Below are 17,035 nucleotides of genomic sequence, written 5' to 3' on the forward strand. Positions count from 1 at the left end.
CACTTTTGAAAACTTGAGCTTTACTTTTAAACCAATTGTTATAGATGAAAATGCTCTGAAGTTGAACTAATACAAAAAGCCATACACTAATGAGAAAAAGACAAATAGAATGTCAGATAAGTGCTTTTCAGATTAATTGTTTTAGAGCATATGTGAGTTTGGAGACACTCACAGAACCAGATACTTGGTAGGTTACCTTTATAAATCTGAAGAGAGTGTTGACTCAGCTCATCCTGTGCCAATGCATTTCAAGGATAACAGCAACTCTGCTGGTTCCTGTATAAAACAATAATTTAGTCAGTGAACAGCTATCCAAATAAAAGATCTGGTTTGAGCCTTGGAAATTATGTTTGTAGTAATTGGCTGAAAATTCTTCCAGGCAGTTTCTTTTTTTTTTTTTTTTTTTCTAAAAAATAAGGGCTCTGAAACATTTTATAAAATTCTGGTCATTGTTACTTATCCTCAGTGGGAAAATAGCAGTCCATGTTAAAATGTTTACTACTCTGGACCCATTTACCCTTTCCTTGCACACATATATAATGGACCCAATACTACATCATTGGCCAAATTCTGGCTTTTGGCTACACAGATGTATGTATGAAAATCTGCTACCTGGAGGGAAGACCTGGAAAATACAACAGTCACGGCCTGATACTGGCTCCCCCTTGTCCTGTGAGGTAAACACGCCAAGCCTCTGAATGTGGAACCATGGAAGGAAATTCCAAAACAGGTCTGGAGAGTATCAAGGTAGTCTGTGCAATGTATATAGGAGGGACTTTGTGAAATCTAAAGCCTCTATATACTCTCTTCTGCTCAGATTATTCTTGCCAGGATCAGGAATAGTCTTTGTGCATGTGCAGGAGCCCACAGCTGGCTAAAGTATGGAGGTAAATGAATACAACTTTTGCAGCATTTATTAGTACTTGGTGGAGGGAAGGGGGGGCTGAAAAGAATAAAGCCAAAATATGTCCATTTTCTGGTGTTGTAGGAAGACAAAGACAGTAGTGACTGATGTTAAGACCTTCTCTTGACAGGCATTTGGGGGTCCCCTTCCTCTATTTATGTTTTAACTTATAATTTTACAAAGTTTATTATATTGTTATTGTTTTATCGTGTAGCACCCCAAATACCTCGATGGCATAAAGAAGTGTGTGCATGGTTTATACATGAAATCATTGGCTACAGGTATATAGGTAGGCAGGTATTTGTTTATAAATAAAATTATTTTACTGAAGAGGGACAAAATGGACTACTTTAAGTCAAGTAAGGGAACATAGCTTGGACTATATTTGTAAATCCACAACAGGAGCCAAAATGTATTTCATAAATCTCTGCAAAACAAATTCAATGCAAAATATGGGCTCCTTCATAGCAACATGGTCACTGGCCTTTAAGAACAAACTGAACACCAACATTCTTTCTCTTGCATTTTTCCCCCACTGGAAACCTTCCTTGATTTACTATTCTGCGTAGAAGTCATAGGTTTAAGTAGCATACTAAAAAACCTTTCATAGCCAGTACAATAAACTTCTTTCCCCTTTATTTCAATAACTGTCCCATTGGTCTTAAGGTGCTGATTACAAAGGGCCAGATTATGTCACTCTTATTCAATATGAGTAGTATTCTACCCCACAAGCAGTCCCACTGATTTAAGTGGGGCTACTCCTGTAGTATGGTACTACCAGAGGGGTGTATGGAAGCCCTTGCAGAGCTGGTCAGACTGTTCAATACAACAGGTTCATCAGACCTGTAGCCTTTTTTTTTTTTTTTTTTTTTTTGATCAATGAATCATTCATGATTTTCTTCAACTGCATTTGTTAGGATTACCATGTAGTTTGGACTAATAGTTTTCAGACCATGAGACAAACTCGGATCTAATTTACGCATGTGTAAGTACAGAGTAAATCAATTGAAGTAAACAGTTACTTTAGATTGGCACCACCTGAAGCTGACATTTGCTATAATGGGTTGCTCTTTAGCTGTTTGCTTTGATTACTTACTATTTGAGTTGTGTTGATGTTTCTGCTCCCTGATAGGATGTCTGTAAAATTTGACACAGGAGACTAGTGAATGCTACACTTTCCATATACATTTTAAGATGAATAATCATTCATACTGAAATTCATGCACATTTTTTGATTCACAAACATTCATGGATAGCCAGTGGCTTTGCTAATGTAACCCAAGGAACTGTCCGGGTCAACTTCTTCAACATGTCATTTAGTCTGATGAATCCAGATAAGCTTCCCCATTACTAATCCCTTCAGTTGTGATTAATTTTTGTGTGTTGAATGCAGCAATGTAGGACACTCTGTGGTTCTCTGTGGGTCTTTTGATTGTGAGAGCTATGGGGTGCCAGTGGACTGTTTCCCCCTCTTTGGCTTTAGCTTGGTTTCTGCTTAGGATATAGTCTTCCAGGATCTTTGAGGCTCACCACCTGCAGTTCTGGCTCTAGTCTATCTTAGCTGCTTAAAGTAAGCATAGGCCTGTAACACCATCAAAACTAGGCATTCACTGTGGCTCAGCTAGAGGAGGGTCCCAGTCATCTTTAAATGTAATGAAGTGCACATCCTACTCAAGCCATCTCTTGCCATTGGGGTGCTTTCCTATTACTGGCCAATCTTAAATCTTCTGGGGAAGGAGATTGAAAAGGTTGCAACTATAATTTTGCCAGTGATATACTGGACCAACTGCAGCATGAGTTCCTAACTTGTTTTGAGACTGAGACCCTGTTTGCATTTGAGACCTCATTTATCATCTGTTGTGGTATTAATCTTGGTTGGATGGACACTGTTGTCAAGACAGCCTTGTGATTAACATGACTTATATGATTAACAAGGAATTATTCCTTCAAGTGTAGTGTTCCTGATGTTTCTTCAAATGCCTTTAGGAGTTTTGCAGTCATACCTAGAAGATAGGGCTCTGTTGGCATCAGTGGACAATTGTGTCATTGACAAGGAATAGAAGAGTCAGCATCTGTAAAGCATCTTCTCCTGTAATGTTCACCATATTTGTGATGCTTCATGGGGAGACTACTTGTGGGCAACAAGTAGAGCAGTAGCAATACATAAATTAAATGCAACTTTATGGTTTTTGTACCATAGAACCTACATATTTAGTCTTTACTCTGGATAAATATTGCTGGATGTGTCAGAGTAAGCTTGTCCTCACAAACGAGAAAGCAGAAGTAGTCCGTTGGGGCAGACACCAGTGTGAGAACGCTCATTTCAAAGGTAATGAATGAGCCAAGTTTAGAATCTTGGTGTCACTTTCAACCACACCCTTTACACAGATAGCCTATATGTCACACATGGTTTAAAAAAGTTTATTTCAATAACAGTCAACATGAGCTGAACTTTTCTTGATCCCAGGATGGCCTTGCAACACCATCACATGCTCTGGTAATTTCCTCCTCACTGAGATTACAGCAGGGTTATTCCTCTCCTTGTGACTGTTCAGAATATGTCAGCAAGTTTGCTATCAAAGTCCCTTTTGCATTTAGTAGAAAGCAAAAGGCAGAAGGGCATTTATTTATAAAACTCTTAGCTCTGTCCAATGTACTACTTTTATGAGTATGCAATTTCACTGCAGTAATATTAAGTCTGGCAAGGTGCTCAAGGAGAGAATTATGCAAATACTGCAATAAAACATTTAGTAGATTTTAGCCTGTTCAGCCAAGTGAGTGTCTGCAAGAAGTCTGAGGGATGAATAGTGATGCAGACAGCAGCTCCCGTGACTAAATCTTGGGCATCTGCAGGGATATATAGGCAGCCTGGAAGGGACCCACTAAAATGATTTGAGTCCTGACGTCTGAAAGGCCTCCTTTCTCCAAGTGATATCACTGGCACTTGAGAACCATCAAGCTGACTGAGCTCTTATTTGGCCACACTACCAATTTAATCAAGAGGTAGGTGCTCACAGGACATTATAGCAAGGGGCCTCTTGACTCTGGAATTCATTCACCCTCCTACAATCTCCCACACCCTGGTTACACAAAACCTGAGTCTGATGATCTTCAGGGCATGCTGTAAGAGCCATCTGTTTCCCCAGGTTTCCGAGGAAAGAGAGGAATGTGAAGGGGCATATGGCACTGGAAGTGGATAGTGATAATCCAGCTGGGTGGTGGTGGTCTCCATTAATAGATGGATTAATTGAAAGGCTGAGTCCATTATTTTCCTGTTGGCCTGGTTAGGGTTGTAATTTTAGTATATATTTATTTGTGCATACAGTTAAAACTCAGATAAGTGTGTTTTAAAAATCTAAATAGATAAAATAATTCCTATTTTCATTTCATATCAGAATTACTATTACCTTACTCCCTTTTCAAAGCTACCATGCTCTTGTTTAAGGTACAAGCATTAAAAAAGACTGTGAAAGCTGATGGGGACAAAATTTAACGTGACTTTTTTTTTTTAAATGAAAGTTACAGAATCAGTAAAAAGAAAAGGAGTACTTGTGGCACCTTAGAAACTAACAAATTTATTTGAGCAGAAGCTTTCGTGAGCTACAGTTCACTTCATCAGTAAAGTTTCACCCTATTAGTCTTAGTATTAGGAATGAGAACATTTGTCAAAACAAGGGCATCAGTGAGTTTGGATGTTTTAGTAAGCCAGTGTTTATATACAGTCCAGTGACCATTAACCAGTGTATGCAATGGATGTAAAAAATTAGTAAAGAAAAACAGTCTTAAGAGAAGAGAGAACTACTGTTAGACTGCAATTTTCCAATGGAGAGCTGCCCACGCAGAACTCCTTGCAAGATCAGGGCCTCAGAGAAAAGTGAATCAGTCTGTATTAAATAAGAATTGACCCCAATCAACTAAAATTAAATGGGAGTTGAGCACCTAACTCCCACAGGACTGTTTGAAAATCCCAGCCACTGTTTTTCCTGTACCAGCTGGGGTGATGACAAATAGCAATCAGAAACACTCTGCTATAGTGCCATTAAAACTGTTATTTGAGAAATTTGGAAAAAAGACATCAGCATTCTTTTATTGTACTAAAATATTCTGTCTTTTATGAGCTGAGTATAACAAGCTGGGGCATATCGACTACTCAGACAGTTTCTAGACATTATAAACGGACTACTTGCTCAGAATATTGCTATTGCAAGCAAGACAATTGACATTTTCAACCTTAACATGAATAAATTCCAACATTAGCATCTTAACAACACTAATGACTATGGTAACCCTTCCATCTATTCCTGATCAACTGGGAAATCACTTAAAAGGATGGTAGCTAACAGTTGCATATCTCATATTTGTGGCTGCCCAGCAAATGGTGTTTAAAGTGAAAAGTTACAGTTTACCACAAGTGGTAAACTTTTTTAATCTTGAAAATTATTTTAATTAATGAGCAGCTAGAGTGTCTAATAGCAAATTACCTCAGAGAATTACCAATAGGTCATCTGAATTCTTCTTTTCCCATCCCACACCAGGTAGTGTTGTAAGGGTCCCTATCATGGGGTATACTCCCCCAAACCCACTTTGAAAGAGCTGAATTAGGTCAGGTGAGCCCAGTCAACCAATTAAGCTGCAAACAGGGGAGATTTAAACTGTGTAGAGGGCACTAATTAGGAGGAAGCTCACTTGTGAGGGAACAGGAGGGCTTCTATAAATTCAGGAGGCTGGTACCACTGTCAGGGAGGAAGTGTGCAGTCCCTCTCTCCCTGAGGAAGAAAGAGGAACCCCTTGAGAAAGGGTTTACCTAGTAGGCCTAAGAGAAAGAGGTCTGACTAAAAAGGCTGGAGAAGCGCAGTAAGAAGTAATCCAGGGACAAAAGCGGTAAGGTGGGTGTAGCTGCAGACCTTAATTGCTTGCTGTATGGCTCTGGACTGGAACTCCAAAGTAGAGGGTGGGCTTGGGTTCCCCTAACAAGGTGGTATTGCTAGGGGCAGTGAATAGGAAAACTGCCTGAGTCATCATAACCAGGGCAGCAGGCGTGAGGACTGCCTGACACTGCTTGTGCAGAGATACTTTGAAAGACTCCCCATGATGTGGAAATCACAGTGTGACCTAGCCAGAGGGTCAAGTCACAAAGCAGCTCTGCCGCAACTCTGTGAGAGGGAGGAGAGGCGTAACAGTAGGAGAGAAGAAAAAGGGTGCTGAACTGGGCAGAGCTAATCCCCAGAACTGCCAGAAGGAGGTGCTACCCAGCAGTGAGTACAACACCCCAGGATAGTCCCCCTTATTTATCACTGCCCTCCCTCTCAGACCATGTCTGTACTACAGTGTCATAGCTATGGCATCATAGCTATGCTGGCATAACTCTGTAATATAACTGTTCCTACAGCAATAGAAAACACCCATAGTGATAGAAGGGGATGTCTACACTAACCGCTGGATCGGAGGGCAGCAATTGATCCAGCAGCGATCAATTTATCGCGTCTAGTCTAGATGCGATAAATCGACCCCCCCCTCCCCCCAAGCGCTCTCCCGTCGACTCCTGTACTCCACTGCTGCGAGAGGCGCAGGTAGTGTCGACGGGGGAGTGGCAGCAGTTGACTCACCGCAGTGAAAACACCACGGTAAGTCGATCTAAGTACGTCAGTTTCAGGTACGTTATTCACATAGCTGAAGTTGCGTAACTTAGATCGATTTCCCCACCCCCAGTGTAGACCAGGGCTATGGGGTGCAGCACCTCCCCAAGCAATAATGCCTACATAGACAGAAGCATTCTTCCATCGACCTAGCTGCGCCTACAGCAGGGGTTAAGTCAATTTAGCTACAGCACTAAACAGAGGGATTTTTCACACCTGTGAGTGCCATAGCTATGTTACTCTAAATGTTAAGTGTAGACCAGGCCTAAGGCTCCAACTGATAGCAAGCTTTCCTCTGGTGAGAAGGGTTGTGCATAGGTTCTTCTTAACAGGGCCATACCTAGCCATTTTGGTGCCCTCCTCAGCCCCTCCACGGGGGTGCTGTTGGGGAGGGGGCAGGGGGGAAACCACCCCCCAGCACGAGCCAGTGGAGCAGGTTGGGACTGGGTTGCTCCATTTCCTGTCGCCCGGTGAGTGAAGGCCGGGCTCGACCCCGCACTTATGGCCGGCGGAAAGTGGAGTGACCCAGCCCACTCTGCTCTGGTCTCCTGGCTCCCAGCCTTGGGGGATGGCAGGAACCGCCCCCCAGCACTCACTGGCGGAGCAGCGGGGAGCCAGGGGAGCGGAGCAGGCTGGGGCCAGGTTGCTCTTACCACCGCGGGTGAGTGCAGGCCTGACCCCTGTTGCAGCCCTCAGGGGAGTGGGGGTGGAGCAGGGGTGGGGGCTTTGGGGAAGGGGTGAAGTGGTGGCGGGGCTGGGGTGGAGCAGGAGCTGGAGCAGCATGCAGCTGGTGCCCTATGCAGCTGCGTACTTTGTGTATGGGTAGGGACAGCCCTGCTTCTTAGTTCCTATCACAACACTGCATATGTCTAACCAAACACGGATGACAGTTGGTTCCTCCTCCAGTTGTTGATTGTGCTGTCTCTGTAGTGCTTTCAGCTCTTCCTGGCTGGGGAACAGAGCATCTTCACCTGTTTTGGAGATTCCAGATGCCAGAGTGAGAACTCAAGGTTGGGGACCTAGCGCCTGGTATTTAGGAAGTCAGAGTGGGCAAGCCTACAGCTGAACAGACAGCCAAGATGTATCCTAGAAATCACAGGATGGAGTGCAATGGGTGACTTGCTAGTACATAAACTAGCACAAATGTGAAATTGTTGAATATTTGGTGTTTCAGGCACACTAACCACTTCAGATATGCAGAATTATGTAACACATGCATGTGTCCGCTCCCTGCTTTACACCTCTTTATCAAGGTATCCTTGTCTGCATATTTAATCATATGAATAAGAGTTTTCAGCCTCACTGATGCTGAGTAATCCATTATTGCATGAGTAGTCCTACTGAAACCAATCATGAAGGAATAGACTACTCAGCATGAATAAGGGTGGCAAGATTGGGGCCTATATGGGTTTTTGTCTTTCTCTGTGCTTCTGTTCTACAAATCAATACAAACTCTTTAGAGTGAAACATTTCTTCCCAATAATGTAAAATAAATCATATTATTTCTACATTTTACATCCCTAAATGCCTTGAAATTAGGCTGTAGGCCAGAATTCCACTTTGCTAAGGAACTATAGAGGCTCATTATTTGTAATACAATTAGGTAAGGAAAGAGTATTTAAGGGACTTGAGAGTGGAAACAGATACACATACAAGGACCCTTACACTCTCAAAGTCCCACTGAAGTCAGCAAGACTTGGCATAATAGCTGCTGAGTTTGTGGGACTGAGCGCTAAGAGACAGCTTTCAATTCTTCCTGTATCATTAGGGGCACAAGTGGGGACTCTGTGAAGGGTCACCACCCTAGCAGAAGTTTGGAGGAGCGCAGTCCCTAAGCCATGATTCAAGAATGCTCTTGTGCCTAACCAGTTCTACTACCCCACATGAAGGGGGAGAGGGCAAACAGCATGAGGATTGTCTACATGGAACAGTACCACTCAGGAAGCCAGAGTATGAACCTACAGCACACTAGCTTGATGCGTAGGAACATCCCATGTGGACACTCCTACAGTGCACTAACAGTTCCATATTGCACTGTGACGTACTACTGTTTGAAGGTCTTGCCTAAATCCTTACATGCTGGGGAGCACTTGGACTACATTCAGTCCAGCAACACAGGGGGAATTCTGCTCTCCCCCAATATCCACTTTGTGCACCTGTGGTGGGCCAGCCATAAACTTACCTTCAGTTAGTGAGGTTTCCTATAATACCCAGAAAGAATGTGTTGGGTTATTACTACTGCTTGATGTGTCAGAGTTGTGTATCGATGTAGCTCATAGGATTTAGGTGTGAGCTATACTTAGAAGCTGCACCATTTTAACGTAAGGTGTAATGTTGTACAGATTTAGACAAACTGCTGCATCTTTATGCATGGGCCTGCTAGCATTAGTTTAAACCTGGCTTGCTCAAGAGCAAAGGTAAACCTGGACCTGGTCTACACTAACAAGATAAATCTATCTGGTTAAGTTATGTAAGATATGTTAAGTTATGTAGATATAGCTTAGTGGAGTGTAGACACTCCTGTAAGTCAATCTATGTCGACAGGAGAGCGTCTCCCATCAACTTATCAGGTCTTCACCAGACCTGCTAAATTGATGCCCGCTGCATCAATCACAGCAGCGCCAATTTAGACCATAGTGAAGACAAGCCCCCAGATAAGTCAGGTTTAAACTGATGTTACAGAGTCCATGCACAAAGCTGCACCAGTTTAACTGCATTATTGCAACAGCACACCTTTCATTAAACTGCTGCAGTTTCTGTGCATAGGCAGATCCTTATTAGGCCTGATGTATAATACAAAGTTAGGCTGATGTAAGCCGCCTTGTGTCGACTTACTTGTGCATGCATTTACGCTTAAATTTGTCTCCCACTGATTTGTCTCCCCTGTTATGCTGACATACTAACACCACCTCCCTGAGAGGTGTTGAGCCGGTCAATGTACTGAGGTTGATGAAGCATGAGTGTAGACACTGTTACTTACGTTGATCCTAACAATTCTCCAGCACAATGCCAGACACCATATGTTCTGGTCTCAATTGTGAGCTCCACTGCCCAGGGGTGATAGAGACTAGAAGGCCCCCTTCCATGTTAAAGCCCTTTTCCTGGCATTTCCAAGCTGGTGCCTTGTCCAGTTTCCAAGCACACCTAGGAGCTCTCTGTTGTTTACAACTGCCCAGCTGACCGTGCCAGCTACACGCTCCTGATGCGCTCCAGCTTAAAGTAGACAGGTGATATTGGATCTCCTGAGCCTGTGGGGAGAAGAGGCTGTACAAGCAGAGCTGCAGACACACGTTCATCTATGAACAGGTTGCACGGGAAAGGCGAGAGCGGTATAACAAGGACCAGCAGCAACACCACATGAAAGTGAAGGACTGCATCAATCCCATTAGAAGACCAGGGAGACAAACAGTGAATCTGGTGCTGAGCTGCAGACCTGCTGCTTCTACAAAGAGCTGCATGTCATATGTGATGGAGACCCCTCCGCACACCACCATGGATACCTCTGAGGAAATCCAATCACATGCCCCTAAAGTGAGCAGAGGGTGGAGAGGAGGAAAAATAGAAGAAGGGACATGAGATGGGGTGCGGGGTGGGATGCAGCTATGCTGCAAACCAGGACCCGTTTGAGACTCCATTGAAATCCCGTCAATCCCAGCAATCAAGCACAGGTGAGCCTGATGCAGGTAAAGGAATGTTGGCTAAGTGTGGAATGGTATTTCCCATTAAAATGATGTACTGATGGCGTCCGCAACTTAAGAGGACACAGCTACTGATGTTTTATTACTCATACTAGCAGAGGTAGCGGTAAAACAAAGACAATTAGCATTGTTATCTACTTTTCATTCCCCTGTAGAGTTAGGCAAAGGGGGGCATATAGAGCAGTTTGTTTATGCATACATGGATGTCCCTTGGATCTTTCTGGAAGATCTCGACAAAACTTTCATGGAGGTACTCTGCAATCCTCTCCCAAAGTCCCTAGGGATGGCAGGCTTATTTCTTCCTCCATGGTAGGACACGTTCCCACGCCAGTCAGCAATAACTTTGGCAGGCTCCATTGCAACACCCAGGCTAGCAGCATATGGGTCAAGGCGTTCGGGATGCCAGCTGCTGCTGGCCTTTCTCTTTGTTACCCTCTGGAGTGAGATATTGCTAAAATCTTGTGGAACCGCTTGTGGAAAATGGTGCCAGTATTCAGTGTCATTGCCCTACACTCTTGATTCATGCAACCTGGTACTTCCTTCCTGATTTCCCTCACCCCAGTGGGCCATACTCACCGTGCACAAGCACTCTGACGCAGAAGTGTCAATAAGGACATCTTGTTTAACACTTTAGGGGAGCAAGGGAAGGGAGTTCTGAATCTTAACTTTCACTTTCCATTGTGACTTTCCATTGTGACTATCTGGACAGTGGTACCTCTGTGCATTTTTATCTGCAGCTGCTCCCATTGCAGCCTTGAGGGGTTCCCCCTCCGCACCCATGGAATGCTTCAGCCAGATAAGGAAGAGAAAGAAGAGGACTTGGGAAGACATGTTCAATGAGATCCTTCAAGCCAGTACTATATCAAACTGTAAGCAAAGGGTCTGGAGGCTGAACATCATAGGCAGCCTGGAGAAGGAAAGAGCAGACAGGAGAAAGGCCCACCAGGAAAAGGAGAGGGACATGAACAAGCAGCAAACACAGATGCTGCAGAGTTTTGTGCACCTGCAGGTTCAACAGTAATGGGCTCACCTCTCTTTGCAATCACAGAGGACTCCCTTACAGCACTTCCCTACACTCCCCTCACTAGTTCTCTTGGCATTAGGGGCCACATCCTTACCCCTACCATTCCACCCCAGGGGACATTAAGGACCTGTGAAAGCCACAGTAGTTGTATGTGTAGCTAAAATGGACATGAATGATCTTCCCCTTAAGTTCTGTTCCATTCAGTTTTTAAATGTATTTTCTTTTAAATTGCACAGATTTTTCTTTGCAGTGGTTTTGATACCGACTAAAATTCTATTATGTGGAAAATAATTCATCTTTATTAGTTCACAACATATGCTGCAGAGTGCTTAGCAGTTCTGAAAGTACCCACTTACTTGTTGTTGTACAGTGTGACACAACTCATAGGATAAGTGACAAACAGTGTAATAATAAATGTGCCGCAAGCACTGCAAAATTAATAGATTCATTGACAGTGTTGTCAAGGTGGTCAGTGTTCATCTTTATAAGCCATAGGAGCAAGGGTTAGGATCCTGGATAGGTTCCCCAGGATCACTATTGGCATTTCACCATCACCAATGGTAATCTGCTGGTCAGGAGACAAAGTCCCTGCTTGTAGCTTTCTGAACAGTCCTGTGTTCTTAAAGATGCGAAGTCATACATCTTCCCTGACGAGCCAATGCTGATGTGGGAGAAGTATCCCACCAATGCTTGAATATCCATAGAAAGGTAATCCTTTCTGTTGATGCACTCTAAGGTGGCCTGGTGCCAAAACAGCGACATGCATGCTGTCTATTGATCCATCACAGTTTGTGAACCCCGTTGCTGCAAATCTATCCCCTGTGAACTGCACATTGCCAAGAAGAGTCACAGTCCTGAGTAGCAGGAGATGATTAATGGCCCTGAACACTTGCAAAACACTGGCCTCCACGGTGGATTTTCCAGCTCCAGAATGATTTCCCACTGACCAATAACAATCCGGCGTTTCACGTTTCCACAGGGTGATCACCACTTGCTTTTCTGCTGTCAGTGCAGCTCTCATTCTCGTATCCCTGCACTGGAGGGCTGGATGAGCTCGGCACACAAATCCAGAAATGTGCCCTTGTGTATCTGCAAGTTCTACAGCCACTGCTCGTCATCCCCAGCCTAGATTATGCTGCAATTCCACAAGTCAGTGCTCATTTCTTGGGCCCAGAAGAGGCCCTGCACCATCCACAGTTGCTCAGAGAACGCCAACAACAACCTTAAATTGGTTCTTGCTACGTACCACAGCAATCTGTCCACCAAAAAATCATCATGTTCACTGTTGATCTGGTTCTTCTTCCAGCGCTGCAGATACTGGAGGATTCTGTGCCCAGTGCTTTCAACACTTATGAGAATAATGCAGAGCTGCAGAATAACGCAGAGCAGGGTCCATGCTTCTGTCAGATAGTGGGCAATGGGGAACGCCATGCAGGTTCATGGGATTTTTTAAAAAAGGCATGAAGATTATGGGATATAGATAGCATTATGGAATGGAGACCATTGCACACTGGGAAGTTGACCCCTATCTCCAAGTCACCCCTGCATGACTCATTTCTGCCCCACCATGCATTACCAAAATTTCCCAAAAGACAGTGCGCTGGACTGTGGCAGGTTGCATACTGGGATATTACCCATGGTGCACACTGCACTGTGCATCAGCACAAACACTCCTGGTGAGTACATGCAGCTCTGACGCAAGGAGCCAAGTACACGTGTGCACAAGCGATATACTAACTGTGGCAGCTTTATGCCAACATAACTTGTGTGGACCAAAACTTGTAGTGTAGACATGGCCTTAGCCCTGGTCTACACTAGGACTTTAGGTCGAATTTAGCAGCATTAAATCGATGTAAACCTGCACCCGTCCACACAATGAAGCCCTCCATTTCGACTTAAAGGGCTCTTAAAATCGATTTCCTTACTCCACCCCAGACAAGTGGATTAGCGCTTAAATCGGCCTTGCCGGGTCGAATCTGGGGTACTGTGGACACAATTCGACGGTATTGGCCTCCGGGAGCTATCCCAGAGTGCTCCATTGTGACCGCTCTGGACAGCACTCTCAACTCAGATGCACCGGCCAGGTAGACAGGAAAAGAACCGCGAACTTTTGAATCTCATTTCCTGTTTGGCCAGCGTGGCAAGCTGCAGGTGACCATGCAGAGCTTATCAGCAGAGTGACCATGCAGAGCTCATCAGCAGAGGTGACCATGATGGAGTCCCAGAATTGCAAAAGAGCTCCAGCATGGACTGAACGGGAGATATGGGATCTGATTGCTGTATGGGGAGAGGAATCCGTGCTATCAGAACTCCGTTCCAGTTTTCGAAATGCCAAAACCTTTGTCAAAATCTCCCAGGGCATGAAGGACAGAGGCCATAACAGGGACCCGAAGCAGTGCCACCTGAAACTTAAGGAGCTGAGGCAAGCCTACCAGAAAACCAGAGAGGCGAACGGCCGCTCCGGGTCAGAGCCCCAAACATGCCGCTTCTATGATGAGCTGCATGCCATTTTAGGGGGTTCAGCCACCACTATCCCAGCCGTGTTGTTTGACTCCTTCAATGGAGATGGAGGCAACACGGAAGCAGGTTTTGGGGATGAAGAAGAAGAAGATAGCTCACAGCAAGCAAGCGGAGAAACCGGTTTTCCCGACAGCCAGGAACTGTTTCTCACCCTGGACCTGGAGCCAGCACCCCCCGAACCCACCCAAGGCTGCCTCCTGGACCCGGCAGGCGGAGAAGGGACCTCCGGTGAGTGTACCTTTTAAAATACTATACATGGTTTAAAAGCAAGCATGTGAAAGGATTAATTTGCCCTGGCATTTGCGGCTCTCCTGGATGTACTCCCAAAGCCTTTGCAAAAGGTTCCTGGGGACGACAGCCTTATTGCGTCCTCCATGGTAGGATACTTTACCACTCCAGGCCAGTAACACGTACTCGGGAATCATTGTACAACAAAGCATTGCAGTGTATGTTTGCTGGCGTTCAAACAACATCCGTTCTTTATCTCTCTGTGTTATCCTCAGGAGAGCGAGATATCATTCATGGTCAGCTGGTTGAAATAGGGTGCTTTTCTTAAGGGGACACTCAGAGATGCCCGTTCCTGCTGGGCTGTTTGCCTGTGGCTGAACAGAAATGTTCCCCGCTGTTAGCCACGGGGAGGGGGGAGGGTTGAGGGGGTAGCCACACGGTGGGGGGAGGCAAAATGCGACCTTGTAACGAAAGCACATGTGCTATATATGTAATGTTAACAGCAAGATTTACCCTGAAAGAGTGTAGCCACTGTTTTATAAAATGTGTCTTTTTAAATACCGCTGTCCCTTTTTTTTTTCTCCACCAGCTGCATGTGTTTCAATGATCACAGGATCTTCTCCTTCCCAGAGGCTAGTGAAGATTAGAAAGAAAAAAAAACGCACTCGTGATGAAATGTTCTCTGAGCTCATGCTGTCCTCCCACACTGACAGAGCACAGACGAATGCGTGGAGGCAAATAATGTCAGAGTGCAGGAAAGCACAAAATGACCGGGAGGAGAGGTGAAGAGAGTAAGTGGCGGGCTGAAGACAGGGCTGAAGCTCAAATGTAGTGGCAGCGTGATGAGAGGAGGCAGGATGCAATGTTGAGGCTGCAGGAGGATCAGACCAGTATGCTCCAGTGTATGGTTGAGCTGCAGCAAAGGCAGCTGGAGCACAGACTGCCACTACAGCCCCACTGTAACCAACCGCCCTCCTCCCCAAGTTCCATAGCCTCCACACCCAGACGCCCAAGAACGCGGTGGGGGGGCATCCGGGCAACCAGCCACTCCACCACAGAGGATTGCCCAAAAAACAGAAGGCTGGCATTCAATAAATTTTAAAGTTGTAAACTTTTAAAGTGCTGTGTGGCATTTTCCTTCCCTCCTCCACCACTCCTCCTGGGCTACCCTGGTAGTCATCCCCCTATTTGTGTGATGAATGAATAAAGAATGCATGAATGTGAAGAAACAATGACTTTATTGCCTCTGCAAGCGGTGATCGAAGGGAGGAGGGGAGGGTGGTTAGCTTACAGGGAAGTAGAGTGAACCAAGGGACTGGGGGTTTCATCAAGGAGAAACAAACAGAACTTTCACACCGTAGCCTGGCCAGTCATGAAACTGGTTTTCAAAGCTTCTCTGATGCGTACCGCGCCCTCCTGTGCTCTTCTAACCGCCCTGGTGTCTGGCTGCGCGTAACCAGCAGCCAGGCGATTTGCCTCAACCTCCCACCCCGCCATAAACGTCTCCCCTTTACTCTCACAGATATTGTGGAGCACACAGCAAGCAGTAATAACAGTGGGAATATTGGTTTCGCTGAGGTCTAAGCGAGTCAGTAAACTGCGCCAGCGTGCCTTTAAAGTCCAAATGCACATTCTACCACCATTCTGCACTTGCTCAGCCTGTAGTTGAACAGCTCCTGACTACTGTCCAGGCTGCCTGTGTACGGCTTCATGAGCCATGGCATTAAGGGGTAGGCTGGGTCCCCAAGGATAACTATAGGCATTTCAACATCCCCAACAGTTATTTTCTGGTCTGGGAATAAAGTCCCTTCCTGCAGCTTTTGAAACAGACCAGAGTTCCTGAAGATGCGAGCGTCATGTACCTTTCCTGGCCATCCCACGTTAATGTTGGTGAAAGGTCCCTTGTGATCCACCAGAGCTTGCAGCACTATTGAAAAGTACCCCTTGCGGTTTATGTACTCGCCGGCTTGGTGCTCTGGTGCCAAGATAGGGATATGGGTTCTGTCTATGGCCCCACCACAGTTAGGGAATCCCATTGCAGCAAAGCCATCCACTATGACCTGCACATTTCCCAGAGTCAGTACTCTTGATAGCAGCAGCTCAGTGATTGTGTTGGCTACTTGGATCACAGCAGCCCCAACAGTAGATTTGCCCACTCCAAATTGATTCCCAACTGACCGGTAGCTGTCTGGCATTGCAAGCTTCCACAGGATTATCGCCACTTGCTTCTCAACTGTGAGGGCTGCTCTCATCTTGGTATTCATGCGCTTCAGGGCAGGGGAAAGCAAGTCACAAAGTTCCATGAAAGTGCCCTTACACATGCGAAAGTTTCGCAGCCACTGGGAATCGTCCCAGACCTGCAACACTATGCAGTCCCACCAGTCTGTGCTTGTTTCCCGAGCCCAGAATCGGCGTTCCACAGCATGAACCTGCCCCATTAGCACCATGATGCATGCATTGGCAGGGCCCATGCTTTCAGAGAAATCTGTATCCATGTCCTGATCACTCACGTGACCGCGCTGACGTCGCCTCCTTGCCTGGTATCGCTCTGTCAGGTTCTGGTGCTGCATATACTGCTGGATAATGCGTGTGGTGTTTAATGTGCTCCTAATTGCCAAAGTGAGCTGAGCAGCCTCCATGCTTGCCTTGGTATGGCGTCCGCACAGAAAAAAGGTGCGGAACGATTGTCTGCTGTTGCTCTGACGGAGGGCGGGGCGACTGATGACATGGCTTACGGGGTTGGCTTACAGGGAATTAAAATCAACAAAGGGGGTGGCTTTACATCAATGAGTATTTCAGGCAGGACTTCACGGAAGGTTCCAATAAGAAATGGTGCACCTAAGTAATTGTTCTTATTGGAACAAGGAGGTTAGCGTGGCCTCTGATTGATACATGGCTAGATTTACCTCGCTGCACCTTCTCTGTGAGTGACTGCAGTGTGACCTAGAGGAATGAGTCCCCTAGACAGGGGAGGGGGGGAAGCAAATGAGTACAAAACAAATCTGGTCTATTTCTTGTTTTGATC

At 45.6% G+C, this 17,035-nt stretch overlaps 1 long non-coding RNA gene across 1 annotated transcript; it reads left to right on the top strand.

Annotated features, from left to right (window-relative positions):
- The first annotated feature begins 204 nt into the window (after positions 1-204).
- LOC122462342 lies at positions 205-15,020 on the top strand. The gene is made up of 3 exons (XR_006284832.1): positions 205-217; positions 3,186-3,190; positions 14,788-15,020. It is a non-coding gene; the product is annotated as an uncharacterized LOC122462342 (long non-coding RNA).
- The last annotated feature ends 2,015 nt before the right edge of the window (positions 15,021-17,035 follow it).

This window comes from Chelonia mydas, chromosome 1, assembly GCF_015237465.2.
Source record: "Chelonia mydas isolate rCheMyd1 chromosome 1, rCheMyd1.pri.v2, whole genome shotgun sequence".
NCBI classification, from domain to species: domain Eukaryota; kingdom Metazoa; phylum Chordata; order Testudines; family Cheloniidae; genus Chelonia; species Chelonia mydas.